Here is a 15972-nt window from a genome sequence, read left to right as displayed (position 1 = left end):
TCTCAGTATTCTCAAGATTTGAATATAGTAGAGATACAGTGCAACTAGTTATGAATTTTGCCACTCATCTTGCATGTTGATGAAGAAAATACTCTTCATAGTATAAGAATATTGAAGCAGATTCTAATCTCAGGTATGTCATATATTACTGACTCTGAACAATTCTGCCACTGAAATTGCACATACATGTTTTAATAACATATTGAGGAAGAAATAGGAGGAAAATATTTATATCAAATATTTTGATGAAAATCTACTGCAATCCAAGATTAGACAGAAACTTATGTGACTTGGCCAGCTTTTTGTAGGAAAAGAAGGAGCAATTATAACTGCATCTTTGATTAATAGTACATAAAGTTAGTCAAGAAAAAGAAGAATTAAATTCACTGGACTGTTTCAAGGAAAGGAGAATTTGAGGATACAGAACTGAATCCAAAATTGACATCAATCATTGAGCAACTAATATTGATGACAATAATGGTAAGGGTGATGGTGGTGATAGCACTTAAATTGAGCAAAATTGGTTCCAAAGTTCCTTAAATATATTGTCATTTGATCCTTATAATAAACATGTAAGATAGATTCTAATTTGATATACTTTTTTTTTGAAGCAATCGGGGTTAAGTAACTTGCTCAAGGTTATACGGCCAGTTATTTCTTGGTGTGGTGCTAAGTATCTGAGCCCAGATTTGATTCCCAGGTCATCCCGACACTGGAGCCAGTGCTTTTACTCGCTGTGCTACTTGGCCACCCCTTTGATATACTTTTAAAGTTAAAGAAACTATGGTGAGAGAAATTAAGATACTTGCCCAGAGTCACACAGTTATTAAATGACTGAGACAGTGTTCAAACTCAAGTCTTCCTGACTCAGGGTCCATCACCATTATGTACCTCACTGCCTCTAATATTAGATCTATCATAATGCCATAGGTTTAGAACTGTGAGATGCCTTTGAGGTGTGCTAGTTCAACCCATTCATTTTATATACAAGGAAACAGAGGTTCAGAGAAGTTTGTGACATGGAGAATTGTTCTTGTATTTATTGTCATTTATTTCCCTTAGTCTTGCCCAACTCTTTATGACCCCATTCATGGTTTTCTTGGCAAAGATGTGGTAAGATTTGCCATTTCCTTTTCCAGCTCTTTTTAAAGATGAGAAAACTAAGGCAAACAAGATAAGTGACTTGACCAGAATCACACATCTATTCAGTGTCAGAGGACAGACTTCAACTGATGAAGAATAATACATAGGTCAAAAGTTAATATGCAGAATTTAATGTTCTTTCCACATCATAAAATCTCCTATTATTCAACATTTATGAAAAAAATATTTATTAAACCTCTACCATTCAAAATGCTCTAGGCTCAGTATGATACAAATAAATGTTAAAGATATAGATGTATCAGTCATGTTTCTTACTTCCAAGGAGTTTCAAATCTAATGACTGGAAGGAGATACACAAGTGAAGCAAATGGAAAACCATCACAGATATTATGTCACAGAGATTTAAGTGCTGAATCATATCCTTTTATATGTTTGTGTAGCAACGACTTGGCAAAGTAGATACTGTACCAGGCTTTGATTCAGGAAGAGTTGGGCTCAAATCTCCGTGCAGATGCTTGTTAGACCTGTGACCTCAGGCTGATCACTTTATCTGTATTCCCTTTAAAAAAAACTCCTTAGGATTGAGCTTTTACATGTAATGGGACCTACTTTGGTGGAGGATGTAGAAGCAAGCACCCCAGTGTCCCCAGGGTGGCTGACAACACAGGTTCTTGGATCTGCTTTGATAAAGGAAAGCAACTCAAAATAGGTTAACAAGCTTACTTTAATCAGTCAAACATATATCATTTACCTAGTTCAGGGGAGAAAGGTCAGCACCCTGAACTTCAGAGTATACAGACAGAATTATCAAGACAGAGAAATAGATCAAGTAGACAGGTTTCCAAACTGTCCAACCATTACATCCATACCAAATCAACATACGGGTTTTTCAAAGCCCAGAGGCTCTCAACAAGGGCTTCCCAGAGTCTCATCTGATCAAATCACAGAACACTTCTCAAAGTGAGCCCCAAAAGAAAACCTCTCATCAGGGATTATAGAGCCTTCTCCTGGGTCAGAGAATGTAACCACCCTCTTGACCCACTGCCCAATCACACAGAATCAAGGTGTGGGTATTCCTGAAAACCAAGCCTCCTGCCACAGGCTCCATGTGACCACATTCAGCCTATTAGGAGGCAGAGTATATTTTCAAATCAAGGAAGGTTCTCAGAGTCTCTTAAGTCTATCAAAGGGCCTAAGGGAAGGGAAGATCTTTAAATTTGCATTTCCATTACAGAGGAAGTTACAAGTGTTGATGAAAGCAGATATCCTCTCATTTGTATTTGTGGGAGTATTTATGCACATTTTCCATGGAGAACATAATGTTTAGCTATATATCTACTTAAGTACTATTTACTGAATAGAACAAGGACCTTCTCTCAGAAAATCTGGACTCCTGTCTCACTTCTACCACTTAGTAGTCATGAGAAAATCTCTTCAAATCAGTCACAGAATAGGGAAAAAAGTTAATGAAAGGAGATTTGTACTGTCATAAAGGATAAACTTCAACTGTCCCAAATTATTTCTAGATCTCATCTTTTGAAAGGCTAGCATATTCAGAAGTAAGATAAGTCAGAACTACATTTTAGAGTAAACCAAGCTTCTGGGAAAAATTCCCAAATATTACACACATCCAAATTTCTCTCTTCCTCCCTACAGCAAACCCTGGGGATTGTGATCAAACCCCATCACAAGAAAGAGTCAACAGTTTTGGGGATGTAATTTAAATGGCCATCTCCTATTAATTAGCTGTTTCATAGGCTGTCCCACATTCTTGGAACACATTCTCTTCACCCTTCTACCCTTCAGAATGAGCAACTTCGTTCAAATCATAGTTCAAGTACAAACTTCTATAGGAACTCCTTTATTTCCCAAATTCTTAGTATGTTCTCTACCCTCTGAAATTACTGTCAAGCATTTACTTGCTATTAGGCATAGTGTTTCTCCCAGGAAGAATATAAGTCCTTCTAGTTCATGGGCTGTCAGAGTCTAGAACAGTGCCTTGTCCCTAATAGACCAGTAATAAATATTTATTTAATTTAAATGAATTTAATTGATTATTAGAAAATAGAATCCATACTTTTAGTAGAAAATAAGCAAGATGCTAAATACTTTCCTCAGTCAGTAGAAGGAATTTCTGATTTGGGGTCACAAAATTGGAGTTTGAATCCCAGCCCTCTGCTTAAAATCCCTGTAATCTTGAGCTAGTAATCCATCCCTTCAGGATCCTCATATGTAAGTAAAACAGGATCTAAGATAGCCTCTGAGAACCTTCCCACCTCTAGGCCTAACATCCTGGGAATACCAGCTTTGTAACCTTCAAGGCATAGGAACAAGACCTATAATTTCACTGGTATAAGAAACTCCCAAATACGGAAACTATTCATACAATGCAGGTCATCAATTTTTCAATAACTGATTGTTTCAGAGAACTGAATAAGACAATGTGAAGTTGAACAACTTGCCCAGGATCTGTAGACCCAGGAGTGGGACTTGAAGACAGGTCTTCCTGGTTCACATTTCAGCTTTCTATCTAATTCACTGTTTTATTTTTCTACTAAACTTTCTTCCTTTGATTGACAATAGAGTAGAGAGAGGCCTTCAAACTGATTAAGAAGGCAACCAGTCAACACCCAGTTCTAAACAATAGCAAAGCAATAAGACACACATAGTGTAAACCACTCCAATCAAAGAATTAATCACTTCCTTAGAAAGCCTTATGAAACTTGGGCCTATAATTTCATATGGAGTTCACTACAAGCAGCCAAAATGCTACCATAAAACTGTTTTAATATTCAAATTAAACTTGAAGTATTCTGTTGCAGACTGAAACAACTGTAATTAAAAGAAAGGTGTGTGGGGGGGGGAGGGAGAGCACCGTACTAATAAGATTCAAATGCTGATTTATACTCTACTAAATAACCTCAAAATGTCCAGGTATTAATTTAGGCTACAAAGAAAGAAAATTACACACTTGCACATTGGTTCCCTGGAGCCCATCGAGTGAAATGCTTCTTGTCATTACTTTTAAGGTACTTGGTGCAGACGTGGTGGTTGGGAACTGCAGTTTAAAGGTATATTTAGTAACGTGACTAAACTCAGCTCAGCAAAGCCATTTGAAACATCATGGAAATTAGAGGGGGCTGTTTATTGATTGTGCTCATTTATAAGTCAATTACATGAACAATTCAACAGAAATTAATACTAATATATAACCTTAGCTAGCAAAGAGAGTTCTCAGAAAATGCTCAAATCTTCTTGTTTACTAGCAAATCAGATTGCCATTTAGAATTCAGAGATAGCATGATGCATTCATTATGATGCCTACCACTTCAATAGATACTATAATGTGACTTTTCTACTGAGACTTGCGAAGTTTAAAAAAAGAAGTCAGTCGCCATTAAATACTGAAATGTGGGAAGGGCGAGGCAGAGGTGTACAAAAGACATACAGCATGAGATCTTTCCTAGAACTTCACAAAATGGTAGTCAGATCTTTAGTAAGTAAACAACTGTGTTAATGATTTCCCTAGTTGTAAGTGTGGTCTCTACTCTCTGAAATTACACAGTCAAGCATTTACTTACTGCTGTGCATTGTGTTTCCCCAGGAAGAGTAAATCCCTCCAGGACATAGGCTGTCAGAGAGTATAATACAGTGGCTTGCCCCTAATGGACCAGCAATAAATGCTTATTGATTTTCAATTACCCCACCTCCTCTTTGGATCAGATTTATCATTTAAAAGACTTGATTTGGGTTGAGATTTCTGAAAAACAGAATAATACAGTGAAGAAAAGGCCATGTTAAGATCAAGAAGACTCCAACACCTAATTCTCTTCTGGGAAACTCACTGGCTATTTGAAAAGTTACCTGAAGTCTTAATACCCCCAGCAGTCCTTTAAGATTGGAAATTGCATAAAAGTTTTAGATCTATGTGAGTATGGAAATTTGCCTTACCTGGAGATCCCTAATAAAGAGAAATGATGGGTCTGTGAAAAAAAAATGATAAAGTGTACCTAGGTAATACTAGAATAATCTTTTTTTTTAGTCTATCTAATAAGATATTTAAAGATAAAATTGGAAGGATGAAAACAAATATATTTAAAGTGGAAAAGATCTGCTAAGCTTTTTACAATTGCCTTTTATTTTTTAAGAAAAAGTACTCTGCAGTCTTACTGCTGAAAGATTTTAAGGAAATTCTTTAGCACATTGGGTGAATAGTCTCTTCTGAAAGTACTAATGGGGAGGCATGGACAAGTTCACACATAATACACTGATGTGCCTGGGCTGCTATCTGCATTACTTGATAAGATCAAAGATCTGTTGTAGTAGAAGCTATCAAGTCCTAAGAATATTGTCATTTATCTGAGGTCAGAAAGAAAGAAGGAATCTATATAAGAAGTGACAAAGCAGCTACTTGAGAGAATAAACAGAAGTTTTTTCCCCCATTATTAGTAGCTCAAGGATATATAAGGACCAAGGGAGCCACTTGATCATGATAAAGAAGAAAACTCAAGTGCTGTCAAAAAATACAGCCTGTGGGGATAGATTGGACATCAAGCAAGTTGGAAAAGAGTTTCAAAGAACCTCTTCAGCCATAAATTATAGTTATTCACTCTATATGATTTGTATACATGTGGAGAGCAAACAAAGGCCTCACAAAGGCTCACAAAGATGACATTCATCATACTCTCATGGTAATATCTATCTTGGAATACTCTGTGTCGGGACATAATGAGTTGCACATTGCATTTGGGAATTATTCAGTGGTATAAACAACCACCAGATACATCGGCAACAGCATATATTTGACTCAGTAAAAATTTCTGCCAATTTATTTATATAACTCAACTTCTCTACCAAGTCATCTGAAGGTAAAAGGCAACAATTGTTCCTTCATAGTATTTTTGTATTTATTTTTATATATGTTAGGAACATATGGTTGCTATTTTTTTTATTAATTGTAGTCAAGTTATGGACTTAAGTTTCCTCTTTTTTTTCTATTCATTGAGATTACAATGGTATCCCAAAGTTCCCAAATTAAAACCATGCAAAATAAAACCCATTCAGTTATATAAGAATCAGATTTGCTTTCAGCTGAAATTACAAATTGTCATTCATTTTCATTCAGTACCTTTCCATGTATAATGATGAATTGTAAACATATCTAGTACAAAATGAACTGGATTTTATAATGGGCTTTAATTGCAGAGAAAAATTGAAAACTTGATATAACCATTACATGACATTTGATTAAAATGTCTTGATTTTTATTTTGATTATTTATTTATTTTATTTTAAATGATACTAAAGTTCTACTTTGTTGCATCATTAAACTATGTGAGTCACTGTCTTCTCAAATGTTATAACAGCAGAGGGAAAGTTCTAGAAGTTTTTAGTAAGTTAGAAAGACTTTGGATAAATTCTTTCCAGCTTACAAAAGACTGTGTCATCTCTCTAAGGACTAGTTTGCCATTAGAATGAGAACTTCAGCATCAGTAGTCCATTCATTTTATTACTAGGCTTTTGACCATGATAACCCATTCAGTTCTTAACTTTCAAAAAATGCCAGTCAGTAAATTAGTAATACTTATTAAGGATCTATCATGCTTCAGGCACTGTGCAAAGCATGAGGATATGGGGAAAAAAAGGTTAAAAAGTAGTTGAAAATCCAATGGGAGCGATGACATGCAAACAAGCTATTACAGTATAAATTGGAAAGAATCAAAGAAGGTAGGCAGTATAATTAAGAGAAATATTGGGAAAACCTTCCTATGGAATATAAGATTCTGTATGAGACTTTGAAGGAAGCCAAGCAGTCACAATGTAGCAGTGAGGAGGGAAGGAATTCCAAGAATGGGGGAAAAGCTGTGAAACTTCTGGAATTGGGAGATAGATGTAGTGTTTGGTTTTTTTTTTTTAAAACAACAAAGAAACCAGCCACTGGACAGTCACAAGCAGTATAGTATGGAAAGAGGGCAAAATTATTATGGGTCTTGAATGACAAAGGATATTATATTTTAATCTGGAAGTAACTGAGAGCCATTGAACTTTATTGAACGGGCTTGGGGTGGGGAGGTGGCATGATCAGACCTGTGCTTCAGGAAGATCTCTTTAATAGTTGAGTGGAGGCATGAAAACAGTGAGCAGAGACTTATGTCAAAGACACTAATCAATGAAATATCTATTTTTCATGCTTTTTCTTGGTCTTTACTGGGAAAAATACTTTATATTGTTTAAACCTAGCTCTGTGTGACTAGAAATTGTCTGAAAGCTAAAATTTACAATAAAGTTAAAGCTCACCTTGGAGATCCTTTAAGGAGACCAGACATATGCTTAGATCCCGCCCAAGTCTTGGAATAAATTCACCCAAAGCTTACTTTAGGTTTCCTAAATTATAATGATAGTTTATACTTATCTGATAATGTATATTTCAAACAAACATTCCTGGGAACCGCCCCTTTCTATAAAAAGTACAAATTGCTAAGTACCATTTGTGTGCTAGTAATCTTTTCTGAACTCTATGTAATGTGAATCTCACAGAGGCTTGAGGAGTGAGCTACACTTTTATCTGACTCTCCTCTGCTAAATAACCTAAACAAAAGCTTTCTAAAACGTTTTTTCAGGTTTTTGAGTGTGTTCTCAACAGATTCTATCTATCTATCTATCTATCTATCTATCTATCTATCTATCCATCCATCCATCTCATCTGTCTATCTCATCTATGTATCTTTGCCTTTCATTATCTATTTAAAAGAAAAACACAAACAAAATTCTTCTAACAATTATGCAGAGCAAAGCAAAACAAATTCCCTCATTGGTCATGTCCATAAAATGTGTCTCATTGTGTATCATATGTACAGAATTTCTGTTAAGAGGTTAATGGAATGCTACATCAGCAGTCTTCTGGAATCATGGATCAGAGCTCAGAGATTCATCAAAGATGTTTGTAGTTACAATATTGTTGTTATAATATAAATTATTCTCCTGATTGTATTTATTTGACTCTGTTATTTTATGTCTTCCTGTACTTCTCTTAACTTACCTTTTTTTTTTCCATTTCTTACAAATCAGTAGCATTCCATTCTATTCCTCTACCATAATTATTCAACTACTTCCCGATTTATTGTGCACTGCTATATTTTCTAGTTCTTTGATACCACAAAAAAACTGCTACAAATCATTCCACACATATGCCACTGCTCTCTTTAAAAAAAAAAAAAAGGAAACTGAGACCCAGTGGGGTAATATGAGTTATCTAAGATCATAATGAAAATTAATATGATTCTGTATCATTTGATTTTAAATATTAATCTGCAATATACTTTTTTCTGTTCAAATCTCCCACCTCTTAGCCCAGATCAAAAGAGACCTCTCCCATTATAACTGAGGAACATAATGTATTCCTATCTCTCAAAGCTTCTATCTGGACAGTGACCCACACTTTTGTTTACTATATAAATGAAAGCCAGCTGGAACTAGGTACTCCCTAAGGGACATGCCCCTTTGTCTTTACTATTCCCCTCCTCAAGACCTGGTGTGACTTGGTCTACAAAAAGGGAGACCAAGTCAGTAAAAATTTTGTTTAAATGGCCTGGTTTTTTTTTTTTGTTGTTGTTGTTTGTTTGTTTCTGGACAAGTTTGCTATAGGCAAGCTGGGTTTCAAAAACAAGCTAACATCCCATTCCTTAAGTGCCAGAGTAGGTCTGGTCTGTCATATTTGAAAGATATTTTATTTAGATGCCAATTGATCTGACCATCTGAGGATCAGTCCTTTCCTACCAAAAGATGAAGTAATGAGGAGGAAGTTATGACACTTGGCCCACCTCCTCATTAAAGTGCCCAGCAATCAGAATTGCCAGGGGAGGTGCAAATAATGTACTTTCACATGAATCAGAAGAAAGAATGATCTCACTATAAAAGACACTCTTGGTCCAAGCTTGGAGTCTTTAATGAAATTGAGGCATGTCATAAGATCTTTTGTTACCCAGTCACATTCCCCTGCTAATAAAGAATATCTTAGTAGAACTGCCACAATTTGTCCTTTGTTAAATTCTGGCCACTAGTCACAAAGATTCTAAGTATTAAGAGTCAGAATTTGAAGCCAGGTCCTTTTGATGCCAGAACCTTCTTTGCACTCTACCATATGATTTAGGAAATGGCTACTCAAAAAAGAAAATGGATTAGTTACATATCAAGAGGAAGTTGTAACCAGGGGATAATCTGAGGAATGTATTATACTGCTTCCCAAGCTAGGCTAAAAGCCTGAAGGTCTCCAAAACATTGAGTGAATTCTATAAGAAAATTAGGGGAAGAATCAGGTCTTCAATCACATGGAGTGAGAAAGCAGTTATTGGTTACCAAATATAAAATTAGAGGGAGTAACAATTGTAAATGAGGTAATAAATTAATTACATAATTAGAATTTTAAACTGATGATTATTTCACAATTAGAATATATTGCTAATGAAAATCCTCCTAGCTTAAAGAATTATGTCATTGTATAGATATATCTGGCAATGGTTTCAGGCATTGTTTTAAGTGATGCTAAAAAATTTAGGGATTAAAAATAATCAGGAAGCTTCTGCAGTTGAGGTCTAGGGGGTGCTGGGAACCCCCAAATTCAAGGGTAGACAACTCAAGGATCCTGCCTCTGATGAATTTGACTTAAACCTTCTTTCAGTCAGACACAAGGTTTATTAGAACACAAGTTGGAGTGGGTGTCCACACTGTTTTTAAGAGTCCACACTGTTGGGCAAACTTTTAAGGAATCTGAGCTACTGTGACACTTGTATTTACAAACCAGCCACTTTCTTAAGGAAGAAGAACACTTTAATGGAGGCAAGATGGACCTTTTATACAGAAGTCTGTGGGGAAGATCTGGATGTGATCTAGGAGTGGCCAAGTATTTCTGGGAACAGAACAGCAGTCTAGAGTGGGGCCAGGTGCAGACTATGAGGGTTACAATAAAGGGGCAGTTAAAAAGATTATACTGACAGGAACCTTAGCAGAACTAGGGCCTTTTGGGAGAATACAGGAAAAGTTGGCGGAGGGGGGTGGAGGGTTTCCAGGGCCTATTACACCTCCACCTACCCCCTCCTGTCACTGCCAGTACAAATTCCCATGCCAAAAAATATCTCCAAATTAAAAAAAAATATACTTTCAGAGGGTACCTTTTTGTTTTAATGGACATTTTCCTTTATAAATATGTACTATTGCTCAAAGTCTTTCATAATCTGGCCAGTGTTTCAGAGACTCTCAGATTTTTAAAGCTTTGATTTTTTTTTCTTTTTTTGCTTTCTGGAGGGCAAATTAGGGTTAAGCAACTTGCCCAAGGTCACAGGGCTAATAAGTGTTATGTGTCTGAGGCCAAATTTGAACTCAGTTCCTTGTGACTCTAGAGACAGGGCTCTATTCACTTCGTCATCTAGCCACCCCTTTTTAAAGCTTTGTAACCAAGTTGCTAAGATTTATCTTGCTCATACAAAAGTAGTTTTAGTAAAATGAGCTCATTTAAAGTTGAGCTGTATTTCCCTTCCAATTGTTTCCCCTCATATTAAAAAGGGAAGGAGTATTTGAGTTGCTTTTTCATAACTTTTTTTTGTCCTACTTGATCCAATAGCTTGCACATGTATGGAATGTTGCCAGATAATTAGGTGGTAGTGTCCCCAAACTGACTGCAAGACAGAATAGGAAAGTATGTGAATGGTAAGGAAGAATTGGGAATGAAACCACTTCAGACCTTGGGAACTTTATTTCCTCATTTTTACCCAATACAACCTTTTGTTAACTCCCCTCTCCTCTGTGGGTTTGGTACTATACTGGGTCTAGGACACAAAGACAAAATAAAATAGTCCCTTTCCTGAGAGAGTTTACCTTCTACTGTAGCAGAAGGTGGGGCAGAAAGGAAGGGAAAATAAGAGTTAAGAAGATGTTCGTAATACAAAATATGTAAAAAATAAATGAAATGCAAATTAACTCTTATTTGGCAAAAGCTAAAGCAGGAGAGGGGAAATGGGTTCCAAACAAGGGTGGAGGCCAAAAACCCCTGAAGGGGGCCTAATGCTGATGTTGCAGTAGTAAAGAAGGGGAAAGGGGGAAGTCAAAACTCCAGCTTGCTCTTAGGAGAAAACTTTTGGGCTGAGAAGCTTGACTTTTCCCATTCATTATCAAACTTATTTAGAAACAGTCATCCATTGTGTTCATAATTATTTCAGTCCAGGAGGACCAATGTTGAAAAACATACCTTCCCTAGCAGTAGCTCATTAAGAAATTATGAGTGTAGTATGTTACATAACTTGTCCAGGTGTAGTTAATTTGTTATTTTTTTAAGATTGCTTTTATTTTTCAAAAATAAAAAGTTCAATGTTCATGCAATAGGATACCAAAAAGAAAACAATTATCATGAAAAATAAAAGCAACAATATATTTTTTAAAGCCTTCCAGGGCTTCTATTAAAATGAAGAAACAATAAAGTCATATTATATTACTAGCACTATGAGGAGTCTTAGAGTTCATCTAATCCAATTCTTACAATTTAAATATGAGAAAATTACCCAATGTGTAGAATTGCTTATGATTACCAAGATGACAAAATATGGAGCCATAAATTGAACTCAGATCCTCTGACTAGAAATATTATCTTTTTTCCAGCTTACCATGCTATTTTTCTAGAAAGGAATGCATAAAAGAAATAGGAAGCAAATAGACGATCATTACTTGTGACACTCATGGAACAAATTGTGATGGAATGAATGTGATGGAAGGAATATTACTCTACCATAAGAAAAGTAAGAAATTATGTATACAAAAACTTCAGAGACCCATGGGAAGTCACAGAAATCCTTGGAGAGAAAAGTAAATAATATGCACACTGACATCAACAATATAAATGAAAGGAACAGTTACAACGAAAACAAAGCTGAACACTTATACTTAAACTGAGCAGAACCAGGAGAACATTGTGCACAGCAAAAACAATATTGCATGATAAAAAATGTGAATGACTTTGCTATTCTCAGCAATACCAGGATCCAAGACAGTGCCAAAGCACTCATGATGAAATGTTATCTACCTCCAAAGAACTGATGTTGTCTGACTACAGACTGAAGTACTTTTTTACGTTTTCTTTTTTTAATTCAAGAATTCTTTTATGCAATGAATAATATGGACATGTTTTACGTGATTACACATGTACAACCTATATAAGATTGCTTAACTCCTCATGGAGAGGAGAAAGGAGGGAGGGGAGGAGAAAAAAGGAATGTAATGAATGAAAAGAGGTATGGAAAAACTTAAGCAAACTGAGGCAACATGAAGTAAACAGGGACCAGAAATTGAAATCTACAATGACAATAACAATATAAATATAAAGAACAGGCACCTCTGAATAATTAAAACTGAATGCTGTGAAATTTAAAGATGAATATTGGCTTTAAGATACCTTGCCCCATTCCTTTGAAGAGTTTGGGGTCTATGGGTATCGATCATTGTATATGTCTGTATACATATGCATTCATTCATAAGTATGTGCTATATATGTGCCTATATAATGCTAAATAGATACATATATAATGTGTATATGTATATATATACATGCACATATCATACAAATACAAATACTTCAATATGTATCAGTTAATTTTTTCTTATTTTTTACTTCCTTTGAAAAATATTAGAACAGGTGGTTCTCTAGGAAGGGATATAAGTACAGATAAAGAGGGAAATCATGTAAAAATAAAACCATGGGATGTCTAAAAATTAAAGTTATTAATGAATCTATTTTTAATAGATAATATAGTATTGATGATGGCTAAGATCTTCTCCAACTCTTAAAAATAATTCTGAGTCTGTGAGTCAAATTTAAGAAGGAAGAACAAGAAGATAGGTTTGTTAAAAGTTTTCTGAAGAAATTTTTTTTTCCTAAATTAGCATTCTTTTCTTCAATTAAAACTATTCCTGGTTTTCCCTTTCTACAACTTCTTCCAAAACATCAATAAAATTTCTCCCAAACAGCACAGTTGAAATCAATCCCTACAGTATGAAAAGAGAAAAAAAAAAGTTTAGGAAGCTCATTCTTTAAAGAACCTACCCATCAGAAATCTTCCACTAATTGGTATGAATGGAAGCCTAAAGTAATCATAAAATTGGTCTTTCATAGTTCAAAGGTTCCTTGGAGGTTACTTAGTTCAGTCTTACCTGAAGTCTTTTTTACCACATCTTCGACAGGTTATTATTGTACTTATGATTAGAAGATCTCCAGTGAACAATGAAGGTAATTAAGTTCAAGCCAGTGTGGCCAATCATAATAGAGTAAGAATTCAAGAGAAAAAAAAAGTTGAAAATGTTTGATTGTGGATTAATGGGTGAAATAATCTAGAGACCTAATGACCATTAAGTTAACAACTTCCCAATGTTTTTACTTTCATCCACTGATTCACTTAATGAGCATTTATCAAATTATTAAATATCTAACATATTCAATTGAACATATTAGGCACTAGAAGAAATTAACAGATGTATAATAAGTCTTGGAGAACCTCAGTAAACTCTCAGAGTTTGGGGTCTTTTGCAGAGTTTTGATAACCCATAAAACAATCTATACTATTTTGATTATTTAGTATTTTATGGTTTTTGCAAAGAGATTAGTGTGGAGTAGTGGATAGAGGAGGTAGGTGTCTCAGTAGACAGAACCTTCTACTTGGAGGCAGGAGGGCCTGAGCATAAACCCAATCTCAGATGCTTCCTAGCCATGTGACCCTGGGCAAGTCATTAAATATATTTCTGCATCAGTGACCCAATCTGTAAAATGGAGCAGGTAATAATAGCATCTGCCAGTCAATGATGTTGTGAGCATCAAATGAGATAATAATTATAAAACACTTATAAATATATAACCATAAACGTAACCTATTACTACCTTTCAGAGCGCTGGATTTGGATTCAAGATCAAGGTACCAATTCCACTTTGTTATCCATCTCCAGGCCTTAGCACAGTGCCTTTCATTTATTAGGTATATAATATATGCTTATTGACTATTTAAATATATGATGCTATGATAAAACACTGAGTTTGTTTCCAGTTAAATGATGTATATCTCTCCACTTCTTCTACATGATTACCCACAACACCCCTCTACCCCTTACTTCATCTTTTTTCTTTACATCTTAAGGAATTCTACTGTGTTTCATCTATATGGTCATAAGCAAAATGAGAATCACGATGGGAAAGTATGTTCTTCAAAGGCATCACTCATTTGGGAAACCAGATAAAGGAATGCATGAACATCAAATCTGAATACCTTTAGTTTTGGTCTAATGGGACTGTTTTTGTTTTGTTTTGATTTTTCCTAAATTTGCTTCAGTGTTTATTAAAAAATCCTTTCACGTAAAATCCTGCTTACCATTTCCCTTGACTGCCACATGCTTTTCTTCTTCATCTGGAGCTCACTGTTTCAAGTCAAAGGAGTTCCTTGCTTGGAAGGAGAACCCTGTTGTATGAAGAGAAAGACCCCAGGAGATCCCAAGAGGGGAAAATGGTGCCTGAAGGGAGGTTCAGCATCAGACAGATGAATGATCTGCCACTACCATATTTTTCACAAAACATTAGAAGAAGAGGGAAGGGGTTGAAAGTTAATGGTTCTTGTCTAGCGAGGCCTTGCCCTTGTCATTTTGAATAATGTCTCCTTGGGGGGTTGCCATCCTTTGAAAGCTGAGAGTGACATAGGAGAGTCACCACTCACATTTTATTGCTGAGTTTTATTTTGTAATTGCTAATTACTCAAGGAAAAAGGAGGGACGGTTTTTTGTTTTTGTTTTTTTAATTTTACATATAGGTTACAGGTTTCCTGAAATAAAGCCCCATTACTTGCAGAGAAGCAAAAGGCATTTTTTTTTTTACTCTTAAGGCACCCAAAATAGAAAGCCATTCCCTATCCCACTGCAGAAAGTTCACTGAGTAGAGAAATATTAGGTACTTAGCATGTTGTGAGTTTCTTGAGAGGCCTATTTATTGCCTAAGTGGCACTTAAGAAAATGAGACATAATCTAAAACTAAGCCTTATGCTCAATCAATCTATTCACTAATTCCCTCTATGGTTTGCCCTCTATAAGGTCAAACCAATTTTCACAATGCCAGATACAAAGTCAGTGATTCAAAATTACAGAAAGCCAGATAAACTTATCCAAATTTCTGGAAGGATGCTGGTGGGCAATTCTTCGATACTTTGACCTTGAAAAAATCCCATGTCAGCAGTCATGTCAATAGCATGAATAGGGATAAATATTGTACATCTGACACTCTGGGAAAATCTTATTTTCTCTCTTCTCCTCCGAATTTTTTAGAGATAGAAAAATTCAGAAAGCATAGGAGACAGTGAGGTCACAATTCATGTTTTAAAATGGACAATATAAGGCTTAGTGAAACTTTGTTTTCTTAGTTATTTTAGGAGGGTGATCCTAGTAGCAATTTTCACAGGAATGCCCTGTTCTGCTTAGCTGAATACTGGAGAGTCTCCCCTTCTGAGTTATGTATCATCATCATCATCATCATCATCATTATTAACATCATCATTGTTGTTATGTACCATAATTTTTATTATGTGATAAAACCTTTTTTTTCTTTTTATTTGGTTGTAAAAGGTTCAATAACTTCATGCTTTCCCTCTCTCCAAAGGATAGTCTCTAATGGCCAATTTTGAATAATTTGATTGTATATGTAGCTTTTTTTTTTTAGTGTGGACTTCTTGTGTCATCGATTGTGTCCCTATGCTATATTCTAAAATAGTTTTGATAGGAACTTTAAGTGCTATTCTGTAACGGTTTTGTGGAAGCCATGATCTGATCACTAAGTTAATCACAAACTTCTGACTGTTA

The sequence above is a fragment of the Petaurus breviceps genome, unplaced genomic scaffold, assembly GCF_028583685.1.
Source record: "Petaurus breviceps papuanus isolate PSGF00001 unplaced genomic scaffold, PetGlider_PUasm1.0 174, whole genome shotgun sequence".
Lineage (NCBI taxonomy): Eukaryota > Metazoa > Chordata > Mammalia > Diprotodontia > Petauridae > Petaurus > Petaurus breviceps.
This window is presented reverse-complemented; position numbering follows the sequence as displayed.